Here is a 16,975-nt window from a genome sequence, read left to right on the forward strand (position 1 = left end):
TATTGTCTTCTGAAAACTACATACATTCACGAGCAGCTGTTTGAGAATAGGGTTTAAGCCTCAAGGGTAATTTAACGGGTATTCCACAATCCAGTGCCGTGTGGCTCTTCCTTACCAAGTGGTACGTATTTGTAATAAATTCGAGAAAGCGAAACATAATAGGATTTCTGATTCTCAGGGAATGCTTTACAGAAACAATGACAAACACATTTCTAGTGCTGTAACTGTACATTATTTTTGGAATTATGCAACAGGACCTTATACACACGCACGCATGTATAAGTCTCTGCGAAGGAATTAATGACCTCCAAAGATCTCACTTTGTGACCAGGTCTTAGACCTATTCAAAATGTATACCCTTCATACATACATACATACATACATACATACATACATGATAGTTATAGACCGTTATGCCCTTCAGCGTTCAGTCTGCAAGCCTCTGTGAATTTAATAAATGTCACCACAATCCTCTACTTGCAACTAGTGCTGTGGCCTCATTTAGTTCTATACCTCTTATGTTTAAATCGTTAGAAACTGAGTCTAACCATGGTAGTCTTGGTCTACCTCTACTTCTCTTACCCTCTATAACAGAGTCCATTATTCTCCTAGGTAATCTATCTTTCTCCATTCGCCTCACATGACCCCACCACCGAAGCCGGTTTATGCGTACAGCTTCATCCATCGAGTTCATTCCTAACTTAGCCTTTATCTCCTCATTCTGACTACCCTCCTGCCATTGCTCCCACCTGTTTGTTCCAGCAATCATTCTTGCTACTTTCATGTATATTACTTCTACCTTATGCATATGATATCCTGAGTTCACCCAACTTTCGCTCCCGTAAACCAAAGTTGGTCTGAAAACGGACCGATGTAAGGATAGTTTCGTCCGGGAGCTGACTTCTTTCTTACAAATACTGTTGATCGCATCTGCGAGCTCACAGCCTTGGCCTTACTTCACCTTGATTCAATCTCATTTAATATATTACCATCCTGGGAGAACACACAACCAAAATACTTGAAAGTATCTACCTGTTCCAACTTTGTATTACCAATGTGACATTCACTTGTGTTGAATTTCTTACCTACTGACATCAATTTAGTCTTCGAGAGGCTAATTTTCCTACCATACGTATGACATCTGTTTTCAAGTTCCAAGAAATTAGACTGCAGGCTTTCGACATAATCTGACAATAAAACCAAATCGTGATCATAGGCCAGGCTGCTTACTACATTTCCACCTAACTGAACCCCTCCCTACCACTTTATACTTTTCAGCAAGTGATCCATATAATCTACGAACAACAAGGGTGAAAGATTACAGCCTTGTCTTATCCTTGTATGTACTGCACCCGACAGGGGCAGGATCCAAGGACCTTTGGTTAATACTGGTCTTTGAAATTACAGACGCAATGATCTTTGAGGGAATAAAACCGAAATTAATTAAAATGAGTATTTTAAATTTATTCTACAGGATTTCATTATTTGCGATCTATTGCGCAATACCTTCCTTTGTGTAGCGGTGGATCGCAGCCAAAGTCAAGCCCATCTAGACCCGGGTGGGGCTGCAATCGGGGATTCACCATGACGTAACTCGAGAGAAGACATCCCTTCCTCATGACTAAGAGAATGAGGGGAAGTAAACTTTTTTGAAACGAAATATGGGAGCCATCTTGAATTCAGACTAGCCAACTTAATTATCTACAATATAAAAATTAATAAAATCAGAATTCTGGAGTCTTTTTCCGATTTAAAAGAGATAACTATAATTGGGACATTTATTTAGAGTGTCTAATGTCCTCTTACTCTATAACATTCAGATGGAGAAAGAATACGGTGTTGTTTATGTCTGGAAAAGTACCGGGGGCCATCTGTTTTGTGTCATCACGCCTCCTTGAAGCGGGAGTTCACCCCAGCGTGGAAGGGGAAGCAAGACAAACTTTAATTAATTGCAGGAGATCCTATGAAGGATAATCGTACGGAGATGTCTCAATCACATCAGGTGAATACTGGTCACCTGATGGTCGTGCTATTTGACCTCTAGTGGGCCGTGGATAGGCTATATGCAGATTTGGAGTGGGAGATATACCCTCCTTGTAATAAGCACTGCCGAGGGCGAAGCGCTTCATTCGGGACTCTCAGCTTACTAAGAGCGGAGCTATGTTTAGCTAAGCTCTCATTGATCCTTTGTTTAAGTGACTTAAGACTTAATTTTCAAGTGAAATAGTGTACTTCATATAAATATTGCATAGATTTGATAGACGTGACGCCAGTGATTAAACTTAAAAAAATTGTGACGTGCCACCAACACTCAATACGCTTCGTAATATTATTACTACGGCACTACTGTGTCGAGTAGGAACAAAGGTACACGAAATCCGATACTGAACCGCGGATTACGAAGTAATATCCGAAATCGTGGCCGGACGTTCACGCTGAATGCAACTAAACAGATTTTGAAATCAATTCTGACGTGTTGTGTGCTCAGGATTACTGCCAGCGGCTTCATCAACCAGAAACTATGGACTTCCAGCCTTAAGGAAGAATGGTACCACCATTGATTGCCTTGGTGCCAATGGGTCAGCAGTAAAACCTGAAATGGATTTCCCAAGCTGACAAAGGTGTCGTCAAGTGATGGAGTATTTTTCATATGTATATGGCCTGATTAGAGGGGACGGGAATTATTTACCATAAGCTGACGCTATCATGTTAGGGATATAAGTCTGAAGTACCGAAATGGGGCACGTAGCTTTTATTTCTTATTTTATTTAATTAATAACAGGTCTGAGTGATTTAACTGTAAATAATTGTGACAATAATCTAATAGGTTTGCATGCGGTAGAAGATTTACTTAGTTAGTTTATTTTGTGAGACTTGTGGTCAGTTAATGCGTCAGGAGACTAGTATTTTAGTAAATTCAGGGTAATTCTAGCTAGGCTGTAGTTGATCCTGTATCAATAAATGCATGACAGTTAAATAATATAAGTATGCTACGTGAGTTCCCAGAGTCACGCGAAATGTGTATGGAACTGATGCCCCAGGCCTCCTTTGAAATGTTTAGCTAGGGAGTGTTACAATTTAAGCTGTATTATTTGATCAGGTTTATCGTAACTTACTTACAATTTAATTTAGCTAATTACCTGTGAATAGTTAATTGAGTTAATTACCGTGTGAATATTTAATTGAGTTAATTACCGTATGGATATTTAATTGAGTTAATTACCGTGTGAATATTTAGTTGAGTTAATTACCGTGTGAAAATTTAATTGAGTTAATTACCGTGTGAATATTTAATTGAGTTAATTACCATGTGGAAATTCAATTGAGTTAATTACCGTGTGGATATTTGATTGAGTTAATTACCGTATGAGTATTTAATTGGGTTAATCACTGTGTGAATACTTAATTAGAAGTTAATTATAGTGTGAACATTTGATTGGGCAGATTAGCGTGTGAATATTTAATTCATTATTGTATGACAATGTGACGATTTAATTAGAAATTAAGTATGTATTAATCATACATTTATTAGGGTTTAATTATAAATTAATTGCCGCTGGTTTATTTAATTACATCGTAATTACGAGGAAGTTCGGTGTGATCACTCAGTATGACATAATTACCAGGCAAATCTCGTAGGAATGTAGCGTAATGATAAAACTAATAATAATAATAATAATAATAATAATAATAATAATAATTTTGATTATGGTAATCATACAAATATTAGTATCATAAAAACCGGTGTCGTGTTGAAAGATAGCTGAGTTGTTTGAAGTCATGATTGGGCCATGAAAAATATATGTGTTGAATCGAGGTGATTTATTTGACGCCGATGCAATTTGATTAATGAAGGATAGGCCTCAGTTTATCGTGAACGTACCTCGGGTTGAGGTGATTTGTTTAAAGAAATGGCTTTTTATGCCTGTGCAGGGCAAGGCCATTGAACACCTGTGGTAGGTGGTTAAGGCGCTTGACCTTGCAAACAGACGTGTTTGTGTGTGTGTGTCTGCCTCCATAGGAGGGGGCCTTGAGCGAAGAAAAGAAGGCCTGTAGGAATCGGCTAATAATGGGAAATATTCAACACGCCAGAATGAAGTATTCGCTAATAAATGACACGGTGATTGGTACTAATATTTGTTAGATTACTATTGTTACTCATTCGAGTATAATTTGGCTAGGGATTTCAGTGTCCTATTTTCATCCCAACGGGTTGTCAGTTCAGTTCTCCACGCCGGCATTGGTATTCCACAATGCTAAAATGAAGAATGGGGTTCCTCACGTGTTCATTTTATAGTAATGTGATTCTCTATGTTGTTTTATGTAACATGTTGTGAATATAATTAGCGTCGGCGATAGTTCTAACCCATCGGCGCCGCGAATTGCATTCCACTGAAGGTCAGTTCAAACCCAGGTGTTTGTTCCACATTTGTATAATTTCTTTCGTGGTATTTCGTTGGGAAATAATTCTGTGTTTTTAGAATAGGGATCGCTCAAACTTATTGAATGAATGTTAATTTCATTTGTCAATAATGTCATATAGCCTCAGTGTTTATGGTAAATGTTTCCGTTCATATCACGTCACGGCAAATCGCTTTGCGAAAAACAATACTCGGATCTATCACACACGACTACAAGTCGATAATAAACCACAACAATTGTTAATAATGAATGTAATTTTTGTGAATATAGATGCGTCATTCCCATCGTCGTCAAGGTCTAATAAACCGCTTGTATTAATTTAAACTTTAATTTGATCATGTTCTCATTGTACTTAAGTATGCCCCGTTTCTCCTACCCTGTATGCCATTAAGGTAATGTTAGATAAGCACCTATTTTATTATATTTTCAACATGTTAACGTCCTGTAGATATCATTTCGGAGCCTATTTTTGGGTAGGGGCGGGTACAATACCCTGAACCAAGAACTCATTCTACCATCAATTCTCACTGCGGCCCAATTGTGAACATAAATATCTTTGATTGACTTTAATAATCTACCCCTAATCCCATAGTCTCCCAGTACGGTGAACATCTATTCCCTCGGTAACCAACTCCATGAACCATCTATGCCCTTAATCCTGAAATAATTCCAATCTGAGTCGAATCACCGTTACCTATGTCTCCATTAACTGAATTATAATTCTACAGTTGGATATAATTGAGATATCCAATTTTGAATCCTTCACACTGCATGTACAAACGTCTCTGCTTCGAAAATAGCTATAAGGCTTCGCTTCCATATTTGTCATATTTTGCTATAATATTGTTCTCATTCATAAAATATAGCATTCCATAATTATACTGAATTGAACGTTCGATTCCAAATGATTCCATGCTGATCTCGTAGGCGCAGGCAATAATTTATTTAACTACTTTATGGCGAAAATCCCCAGTACACCTACAATACACCTGTTGTTATAATACACTAGCTGAACGTACCGGTTGTTGACGCGCTGATAGTGAGGTATGTCCCTGCCTTCTGTTTATACACTTCGTTGACGTAATTTTAAGCAGAAACGTTCGCACATTCTTGCGTCCAGTCTGAATTAGGAGGATATACCACGACCGAGCGAAACAGACAGCCGAGCAGCGATCGGTCGGCGGATGCCCTGGAATGCGTGCTTTTTTCACCTAACAGTTCAATGTCTTCTTATAGGACATATGATATTTTCTTACGTATTTATTGTGTTTTTCAAGTTCACTGCTTCTTAAAGGAACATGTCTATGTGTTGGAGTCATGACCGATTAATTTTGGGGGGCAGATATGGTTTAAATTGGATTTGGTTTAATATAGATATTTGAGTTTCATGTCTCGTCCACAGTATTCCAAATATCCAACTATATTAACACGTTTCAAAGTCATCAATTTACTTTCTCGTAATAATAATAATAATAATAATAATAATAATAATAATAATAATAATAATAATAATAATAATAATAATAATAATAGTAATAATAATAATAATAATGGCGTATAGCTTGCGGAGAACTTCATGATCTCTTATCCATTTCAGTGATCGTTTCTCATGCACATTTTTGGAAGGCAGCGTGGACAGCAGTTTTGAAAGCATTGTTCATTATCTGGCATGGTCAAGTCAGGAATACGAGCTGGCCAAGACAACGGTGAAAATGCCTGTCGAGTTACTCGACCAATCTAATGACGTGGAAATGTGATATCAAGCAAAGTGTGTGACAGCACCAGTTTGTTAGAAATAGACAATGTTCGTGATACCTGCTGGCTGAAGCTGTGGAAGTAACGAGGTACTTAACATACTAGATGCGCTCTTGATTTACCGATCATCCGATAAATAAGGAACGAATAAATGGTCTGCATTCAGACCCGCCTATATTATGGCATGCCGAAAATTACGTTCAATGTTTTGATAGAAAATAGGATTCTCTTTAGGCAGAAGATGATGCTCCGATTCCTTGCACAGGGGTGAATGGCATATTCGTCTTTGAAAAGAACTTTCTTCTGCCTCGCAGGTGACGGAAATATTTTCAGGAACAATGCCCATGCATGTCAAGATCCTCTTATCTTAATATATTAACAGTCACAGTGTGGAAAAGTTTAATTTTGAAGGTTTTTTCCATGTGGTTATGCATTCCTGATCGCTGCCCTTGCAACTCGACATCGGGTTTTCTGGTTAACTTCCTTGCCGATTGAGTTAATGACTCGGTGATGTCAGCGCAGATTTCTGCCCGAGGGGAGGGTCTCCCACTTCCCTTTGAGCATCCGAACCTTGTCCCACTGCTCTACGGTAGGGCCTCTCAGGGTGCATACGCCGGTGCACTGCACGGCGCAAGGTGCAGGAGACGAGTTCACTAGGTTGACCATAGTGAAAAGCCCCACTCCTCTTTCCCTTGATATATCTCAGGCGATCGGCCTGTCTCCACCTTCTTCACCTTCCACGCTGATTCTCCCCTCACTGCGAAATGTTTACGTGCGGTATGCGGAGATGCTCTGCTGTATGGGACAGTGTTACCGGTGTTAAAATCTTTTCTTTCAATTTGGTTTGAGCAGACAATTAATGTTATCTAGCTTTTCTTTTCGTTTTTCTTTGCAATTATACCAGTAATATCTGGAATAAGGGATCGGCTGACAGCAATTCTGAGAGCGTTCTTCAAAGTACAATAAGAAATGCTCGCACGAAATCTCGTTTTCGTACAAGTCAAAACAAGACAAACTTTCGCATATATACATGTGGAACCAAACGCAGAAATAATCCTACCTGCTTCTCGATGCATCGTAGGAAAATCTTCCGTCAACAAATTCTTGTAAGAATTCGAGCAAAGCCTTTGTATTCAAAAATAGATTTTCGATGATCACGTAATTATTGTTCCGCAGATAAAACATTTGGCTTTATCGTCTCGAATGAGAAAAAATATGAACCTTTCCAGTTCCATTGAAATGGACTTTAGGAAGTCTTTGCTTTCTTCGAAACAGGTTTCTCCATTATTATGTTGTTGTCTCGCGAGTATCTATTTCGCTGATAAACAAGCCTTCTATCACCGAACGCATCAGCGCTATCAGCACAACACCATCCGAGTCAAGCCGAGTTCAGCCGATTCGAACCGATGTACAGTGCACAGAGCCTCTGCACTTCGGTTTGCACTCGTGAGATTTTGGGCGTTTGATAGGCCCTGCTCTGCGGGGTCGGGTATGAAGTGAGATGAATATTCGTAGCGATTTTTACGACCGGATGCCCTTAATGAGATGAAATTATATTACAGAAGAAAGGGATAGTGTGAAAGCCGGTGCTAGTACATAGTCTATTCTTGTCGAATAGGACCAAGGGGTGTCTCAAGGCTTAACGTGAATATTCTACGGACAAATCATAAGCCCTCACTCGATATGAATACTGCGGAGAGGTCTGGAGGTGACACAGGCTTTTGGCATGCAATCTAGTGATTAGACATTATATACCTCCACTTCTCGGACCCTGCCGGCCAACATTCCGATGGTGAACATTATTTCGACCAACGGGACTCGAACCGGCTAACCACGGTGTCAGACCATATAGACTTGACACTTTCACGATAATGCCACCAGGGGACATTGCTTTGCGTTCTTAAATCCTGTGCTGAAGGCTTTCTTCTCCCACTTCAATGTTACCTTTGCTCTAAAATCCGACACGACCACCTGATGCCCTACAAGACAACTCGTGTGCCCACACAGACGTCACAATTTTTCTTTTTGTTCAAACTGAAAGCACTCCCATCAGTCATCATACACTCTTATAATTAGTGTATCTTTTGTTCATTATTATGTTCCTTTTCTCTTAGGAAAGAAGCCAACATTGAAGATGTTACTCGAGTATAATCCACCATTAAATATCGTCGCTCCTATGCCAAAACCGCGAATGAGATAACGCTCTTCATATCCATTACTTCCCGTAAGTCTGGTCACGCCCCCCAGCCACATACAGATATGCAGTCCATCGGAACATATTTCATTGAGTTCATTTTCCTATACTAAAGTGTAAAGGAAAATGGACCTTACTGTTCCGTACTGTAGGAATGTATTTTTACATAACATATTTATCCGTTCCTAGTGTATGATGTATTTAAGGCTTATTTTCCTTTACATACACGCGTAGGAAAGTGAACTCATCGAAAAAAAAGTAGTTAGTGTGGTGTAAAAAACCAATAAAACTTTTCGCATATATTGTAGCAAATAATCTATGTTTCGTATTCGCTTCCACATAGAATTAATTTATCTGAAAATTCTTTTACTTTTTTCTTTTGCTACTTGTTTAAAATCGCACTAACACACCTAAGGTTTTCAGTGATGGAGGAATGGGAAAGGGCTAGGATTGGGAAGGTACCAGCCTTCGCCTTAATTAAGGTACAGCCCCAGCATTTGCATGGTGTGAAAATAGGAAACCATAAAAAACCATTTTAGGGGCTACCGACGGTGGGATTCGAACCGACTTCCTCCCGAACCCAAGCTGACAGCTGCACGACCCTAACCGCACGGCCAACTCGGTCGGTCCTTTTTCGTTTTCCTCGTCCCCTGAGTTCTATATAACTCAACCCTCATGTTGACAAGCACTTCGGTGAACTCTGCGTAGCTTCACGTAATATGTAATTGCTGTTCAGCTTTGACTATCCTAATTTAGTTTTTGTGGTAATTACTATCGTAATTAGTGTGTGCGTTGTGAAATAACGTTTGTCAACACTGTATCACTCAATCACTCACTGAGTGTACGTGTACAGCCTCATGTAGAACATTTGCATCTGCAAGAGAGTGTAACGGAGTGTCTCATATTTTCACTGAATCGACATTCCACTAAGCTATAAGAATTCAAAATAGGAAAATATCTGGTGATGGCGTTTCGTATTAAGAGGATAAAAATGACAATAATTCACGTTACTCCAATTCATTCCTCCTCATACTCTTAATATTGTCGATATTTTCAAGCAGAAAGGAACTATGTGCAGTCGGCCAAGGCCAAAAGTTGGATAGTAAACAATCGGAAATTCACTTGACTCAACTCTACAAGTGGAGAAATGTAATTACATCGTTAAATGAAATTGATTCTTGTACAACCGCAAAACTATTCAGGCCTAGATCTTGCTCTTAGACTGGCCAGCTAAGATTTTTATGACCATAGATTTAAAAAAAATATTGTCATAGCTTGGGTTATTAGATCGTGTTTGTATGAAGCGTACTGCTGCATGCATTTTTCTCAATAACCTAGTTTAATGATGTTATTCCTTGATCTTGGTTTTAACATATCCAATGCCCTACACATTACCTTTAAATTCTGCTTTTTTGATGCGAAAAAGTTTTTCGATTTTCCTAGGAAAGTTGATTCATGATAATGATGAACGATCACTGTTACGTTGCTATTTCATTTTTTATCGATCGTAGTTACCCAAATCGTGATCGTGAAAAGTGCGCCTTAATTAACTGCAACTTCCACCCGTTTTTAAGACGGTAATTGCATAGAGATGCCGCGTGAAATGGAACAATATGTAGTAGACCTTAACATATCTCCGTCCGAATTAAATCACGAGTGTTAGCGTCACATATATGATCGTGTAAGTAGGTACAATAAAAGAATCGTACAGGTTGATTCCGCGTTAATATAACTCAAACTTTTCGAATATTATTCCACCCCTATTTTAATCGCCGTTCGAAAGAAATTATGTCACGCTAATTTATTCTTTGTGTCCATCGAGCAACTCAATGAATTAGAGCTACATTGCCAAAAGAATTGAGAGTATAAATTTCTGGTCAGGTGGCATAATTCCGAAGTGTGTCATGGCTTGATTTCTGGGTCAATAAATAACAAATCCAAACAGTGATTAGTTAACTTTTTGGTAGATATAAAGAGTGAAGTACGTAATGGACCACTCGTTGTGATTTCTTTCATTTAACCTCCTCAAATCATCCATCCACGGTAAAGAAAAAAAGAATGAACCACGGAAAAATAGCATTTAGAATTTTGTTGAGTGGGAATTTTACCCTAGCGTCAATAGCATTGGTGAAACCATCACGTAGTTTTCAGCGAAATTGTCAATAAATAAAGTGTAGTTTCATACAGTATGTTGTTGTTCAGCCTCCGTTTCAAGTTTTAATTTCGTGAAAGCCGCTGCGTCAAATACTGTCCACAAAGTCATCTGCTCACACAGTAAAGGATATGGCAGAATTTAGTTTATGATCTACAGTATTCAATTATGTAAATCAGGATGAATTATTACTTATCCTAGCTGTTCCAGTATTCGATTACAGTATATTACATAATTAATTATATATTTCTCAGGCAGAACATATGCTAAATTTTAGTTTTTAAATCATAGTAGGTATTGATGCGCTAATGTCTGTGTATTCAGGACCTTAGTGTTCATTACAGTTTGAAATATGTTCACTTGGCTCGATTTTCAGGTCTGTAATTTAACATTTTTTGCAGTCAGTATTGATAACCCAAGGGAGGAGAGAAATGGCATAAGATCTGATGAAACCTGAAGAGTATACAAACTACAGTACATTAGTGTAACGTCAGTATTCATTCAATAAGTTCAGGATATTATGGGACAAATATTCTTCCAGATTTGACTTTATTGCCTGCCAGTAATTTCAAGCTTCTTGTCATTTGGGATGATTTATGTACTGAATATTGAGTGTTAACCCTTTCAGAAGCAATTCCATTGGTCTTTTGTTCCATACCAATGAACGTTGTTGTTTGTTGATATTTTAAAATTGTTATATTTTAGCAACGGGATGACTTTAAAGATATAAAATGCATAAACTGTTAAAATTTGGTTTTCGTCTAATTTAAGCCTGCATTATCATCTTTGTTTCAATCTATGATATAACTAATAACATTTTCATGCATTAATTTTATATTTGTACTGTAGATTACTGTTCGCATCATCATCCTATATTTCTATAGCATGAGATGCATGCGAATGTATTAACCTAAAGTGGGATTTAACTATAGTATCATAAACATACGTAACAATTGACGTAGTCTCGAACTGAGGGATGCCATTTTCATGTAAAGTGAAGATTAGTGGACCGTGGACAGAAAGTATATTCTGTGACAGTGGAAAGTGTTTATTGTATATTAGTAGACATCCAGCGTGCGCTGCTACACCTTAATAAATAACATGTTTTGTAATGTATTCTAGTTTATGTAATACATTAACATATTTCTTCATTATTATATTTATGATTTACATTTTTCATTTTTCTTATTAAATTTACTTGCAATTTCAATTGCAAACAAAGGATTAATTGCTGTAAATATTTTCTAGGTTCCTATGTCTATTATTTTGCTCAAACTATATCTATTTCGATTTGCTTACATTAATGTCGATATTTTTGCACGATGTTCATTGCAACGCAAGCGGACACATGACCATTTTTTGTTTTTCCACTTGGTGCGAAAATTAATAGAGTTCCCTGCAATTAGTTGCCTAGTTACATGAACCTCCTAACAGGAAAGGTACTTCATAAAACATGGCGCCGGATCCCATCGTCCTATATAGAGTATTTCTTCTATTTTGTTTTCTTGCTAGTTGCTTTACGTCACACCGACACAGGTCTTATGGCGACGATGCGATAGGGAAGGGCTAGTAGTGGGAAGGAAGCGTCCGTGGCCTTAATTAAGTACAGCCCCAGCAGTTGCATGGTGTGAAAATGGGAAACCACGGAAAACCATTTTCAGGGCTGCCGACAGTGGGGTTCGAACCTACTACTATCTCCCGTATACTGGATACTGGCCGCACTTAAGCGACTGCAGCTATCGAGCTCGGTAGAGTATTTCTTACTGGTCTATCATGATAAAGAGTAAATCGCTATCGCCTACGACAATCTGTCCATCAAGGTCGATCCAATCTTGGTGCGGTTTTGTAGAAGTATGTCATCTTGAAAATAAATATATTTCCGTTGACTTTTCAAGAAATGTAAGATTTTTCCTGCACTGTTGAGACGATTTTGGCTCAAACCGCACCTTTAAACTCCCTCTGGTTCAAGACCTTGAGTTTTGTAAAATATACACGTTGGTGTTTTATATATATTGTGACCTTACACGGATTTCTAATTTAGGGTTCAAGTTATCATACTATACCGCGGCTGGTGTCGTGCGGATATGCAAGAAACTCCACTCAAGGGACGTGCAATTTCGACGAGTTGGGTCACATTTTCACACCGTTAAACTTTGAGATGTCATTGACGCACGTGGCCGCATATCCTACAATTACTCAAGTCTATACCATACTATTGTACTAAAATTAGCCTATAAATAAGAATTTTGAGAATTATTTTTACTCTGGAAGGATATTCCGTTGTAATGAATATCATTTTTAACGAAAATAAATTACAAAATAATTGAAATAGCAACATGACTGGACAGCTAGTTAAAATTGAACATGATCATAGACTGTAAATAACCCAAATTCCCAACTTTTGTTGGTTAAGATGAATCATAATAACAAGCTTTCATAATACTATTAAAATATGTTGGCAATATTATTAACATTAAATTCAAAGATCCAACGATTCCATCAAAAGAGAAAATGAACATTAAAGTTGCCGAAGGCTTAACTTCAATGTTACAGATTCCATTATTTACGTCGTTTACTTCCTGCTTAACAAATACAATTTGAAATGTTTATTCTTTGACACGTGTATTCGTTGACCCCAAAAATTCATGTCTTTCAATATTCCATCATTTCTTTAAATCATCACACGATCCAGTAAAATCTAATAAAACAACTTGGATGCTCCAATGACATGCTTATAACGTTTATACGTTGGAAATCCAAGGTCTACAGTAATAACAGTGCCTTAAAAATATTTGACAATTGTTTATATTGATAACAGAGGATAAGTTAATGGAATTAACCTATTACGATTGAGATTGAAAGGCCCTTTCTGATACTAAACGTTTCTTTAATCGGCCATTTCCTCTATACATCACATACGCTGTGATTCTCCTAAGTATTAAGATAATAGTTAAGGATTTATAGTCACCTAAATGATGATTTTCACCTCTTTTAAACATTGCCATGATTGTTCTTCTTTCTTCTTTGAGTAATTCAATATAATGACTAGTTTGCCCCTGCAATGAGTCTTCTCCAACTGGGTCGATCTTTTTTGCGTCCGCATAGCTTCTGCAACCTGAGTTCACAAGAAAGGCCGTCATGAATATCTTTCTTGGTCTTCCACGACGAGGGAGTTTCCCTTGTATTTTACCTTCCAAAATTTACAGCAACATATTCCCTATGTGCTATCTGGGAAAATGCATCGAGAGTTACATATTTGTCTATTCAGTTATTGGACGATACCAATGTTTTAATACCTTGGGTGAGATTCAGCATCAACCCTACATTCAGATCAGGAAAATCTTGATAGTAACTTACTTGATTTTCTGGTTGCACTGCATAGATTTATAGAGTTGTTTAACTTAGACTTGAGGTATCTTTCAGGCAACCTGGCTCAGTTTGAGTGATTCCCTGATGAACATTAAATCCTAATGTTATTGTTGCTTTCATTAATCTCATCTTACAGTCAGGGAATTAATTACAAATATACTGGTCTCATTTTTACCTAGTTAACTGAGATGATATATCCACCTCATTTACAATTTTCAGTAACTTGCATTCATTCTTGATAAATTACATACATTGTGATTGAGATATTTAATTCGCTAATCGACCTTTACTTGAGATACTGGCTTGATTACACATCATTTCAAAATGTCTATTACTTCACTCTTTATAATATACTTGAAATAGATGATGATGATAATAATAAAAACAACACATTCGTGTACTTATTATTTGATTAGTACAGCACTTATACGATGGACATTCCAAACTCGGTGTGCAGCATCTACTTTGTACTGGAAAGAGCGTTCTACTGTGTAGAACTGTGTAGATCCTAGACAATGCTTATTTCCCGATTAAGGTACGATGATCCAACGGGGAATCGATCTATTAGCCATGGAGTTTTACAGTTCCTTTCATAACTTCATTTATCTTTAAGGCATGATTTGTTCATGTGCGTGTGTTTGTTCATCTACGGTGTTTTTATTTGAGGACTTGGATCACATTTGGAGTGATTTCTGTAGTGCTGGTCGCAGCCGCTTTATTCCGAATATTAACTCAATTAATTTTAGATTGAGATGATTGTATAAATGCTAGTCAAGATGGTTATTAGACTGGCTTTCATGTATTCAGTCCGTGAGACTATTGGCCATGCATTGCACGAGTCCCTTAAATTGAGTAAGAAGAAGAGTGTTGTAAACAAGATAAGGTTTACAGAAACACAACTTATTTATTTTCTTCACACAGAAATTTACAGGAATAAACATAAAATTGTCTTGAAGCAAAGTAGATAATTAATCTTGAGAGAGTTTCTGTTTCTATACACTATGTACACTTTGAATGTATTTACACTAGCTTCTATCTTGAAAATATAGTTCGTAGGAATGTTCAGTTCGTGATAGTTGAAAACTATCAGTTTCACTAGCATAGATTAGCTAAGAGAGTTCCTTCTAACTGGAAGTGTCTGAGTTCATGAGCTTGCACTGAAGGAAAGCTAAGTTCACAATTAGAGAATCTACTGTGTGTGTCGGAGCCTGAGTGAGATTGGGGGATGTGTAGAGTACAGCATCGGGGCTCGACTCGGATGAAGGAACGGGATATTGGAGCAGTGACCTGAGGTGAAACCTCATACTACCAGAATTCCGTCCACCTGGTCGAGACACATTTTTAAGAGGAGTAGCCTCCGTGTTCGACGTACAGTGTATTCTGGAGCAGGACACTGGGGAGAATCCTCGTGAGTGACAGACAGGGAGCTCATTTTATACTGCACTCGACGTCATGGACACGCGCACTGAAGACTGCGCGTCGAGTCTCAAAATGATCCACGCTTGCGTGCGTGCGGCTGGCTGGCGCTGAGCGGAGAGAGCGGAGGACGTACAACACCCTCCCCTCCTAAATACGCCGATACGGCGTGAAGCGGCTGCGGCGCTGGCGGCGGCTACGATGCTGGGCAGGAGCTTCTGACGTCTCTGTTGTATTGTCCGGAGCTGTGACTGGGCGGAGTGGCGCTGCATCGTCCTGAAAGGAACCCATGGTTATTAAATGGTCTAAAGCTCGGTCAGCAATAGATTTATCTGGCTTAACAAGAGAATCAATAGCCGGATATGGACGGTAGCGCGGGCGTTTCTGGTCCTGGTGGCGGCAAATGCATTTCTCAGCAGTCTGAATCTCGTAGAGACGATGGCCCAAAGATCTGCGGATGACACCAGGTAACCAGAGCGGGTTTGACTTGAATGTCCTGATGTAGACTCTGTCGTGGACGGTGAACTTTGCTGGCGACGTCTTACGCTGGGCCGGAAGAGGCTGCAACAGAGAGTAAAGTCCTGTGAGGTCGTCCATGGAGCTTTTGTGCGGGAGTGACATTATCAGCGCCGGGCAGAGTCCTGTAGTTGCTTAAAAGTTTTAGCAATGCTTGGTCTTTAGTTAAGCCTGAAGAGACAGCTTTTTTCATACTTTTCTTAAAAGTCTGTACAAAGCGTTCAGCTTCACCATTAGATTGAGGGTGAAAAGGCGGTGCTAGGATATGGCGAATTCCATTATATGTACAGAAGTTTTTAAAAGCAGTAGCTGTAAATTGCGGTCCATTGTCAGAAATTAGTACTTGAGGTAAGCCTTCAGTTGTAAATATTTTCTGAAGAGCACGAATGGTAGCTTCTGTAGTAGTAGTCGAATGCATATCCACTACATAGGGAAAGTTCGACAGACAATCTATGACGTTGAGCCACATGGAATTGAGGAAAGGACCTGCGAAATCGATGTGAACTCGTTCCCATGGAGAAGTAGCAGGTGGCCATGAAGCTAGATCAGAAGACGGGGCGTTCTGATTAATTTGGCATTGTTCACAATGGCGGATGAGCTTTTCGATGGCTGCATCAATACCAGGCCAGTAGCAGTGTTGACGTGCCAGTTGCTTAGTGCGGGATATGCCCCAATGACTTTGGTGTAACAAGTCGAGAACTTGTTTCCGGAGACTAAGTGGGATAACAACTCGGAAGGTGGTGCCGGTTTCCAGGAGTATAACTCCGGCACGAGTCGTAAGACGATGCTGAATACGATGATAAGGCGCAAGGTGGGCAGGAAGTTTGTTCTGAAGGGGCCAACCATTGCGGATGTAAGTACGTACCGTAGCAAGTGTACTGTCTTTATCCGTAGCTTTAGCAATGCAGGTAGCGTCAATAGGAAAGTTGGAGACGGTGTCTTTGAGTTCTATGTCTAACTGAAGACATTCGGATTCTTGAGAATCGAAGGCGGTATCAGGACCTACTGGTAAGCGAGAGAGGGCATCAGCATTACAATGCTGGGATGTGGCACGATAGACGATCTGATAGGAATAATCAGAAAGGAACATGGACCATCTTTGAAGCTTTCTGAGGGAATGTTCAGGGATCTTATTACCAGGATGGAATAAG

At 38.9% G+C, this 16,975-nt stretch overlaps 1 protein-coding gene across 1 annotated transcript in view; it reads left to right on the forward strand.

Moving 5' to 3' along the window:
- LOC136876537 (phosrestin-2) overlaps positions 1–16,975 on the forward strand; it is a 455,062-nt gene that overhangs the window by 369,875 nt on the left and 68,212 nt on the right. The gene's annotated exons all lie outside the window — the stretch shown is intronic.

This window comes from Anabrus simplex, chromosome 1, assembly GCF_040414725.1.
Source record: "Anabrus simplex isolate iqAnaSimp1 chromosome 1, ASM4041472v1, whole genome shotgun sequence".
Lineage (NCBI taxonomy): Eukaryota > Metazoa > Arthropoda > Insecta > Orthoptera > Tettigoniidae > Anabrus > Anabrus simplex.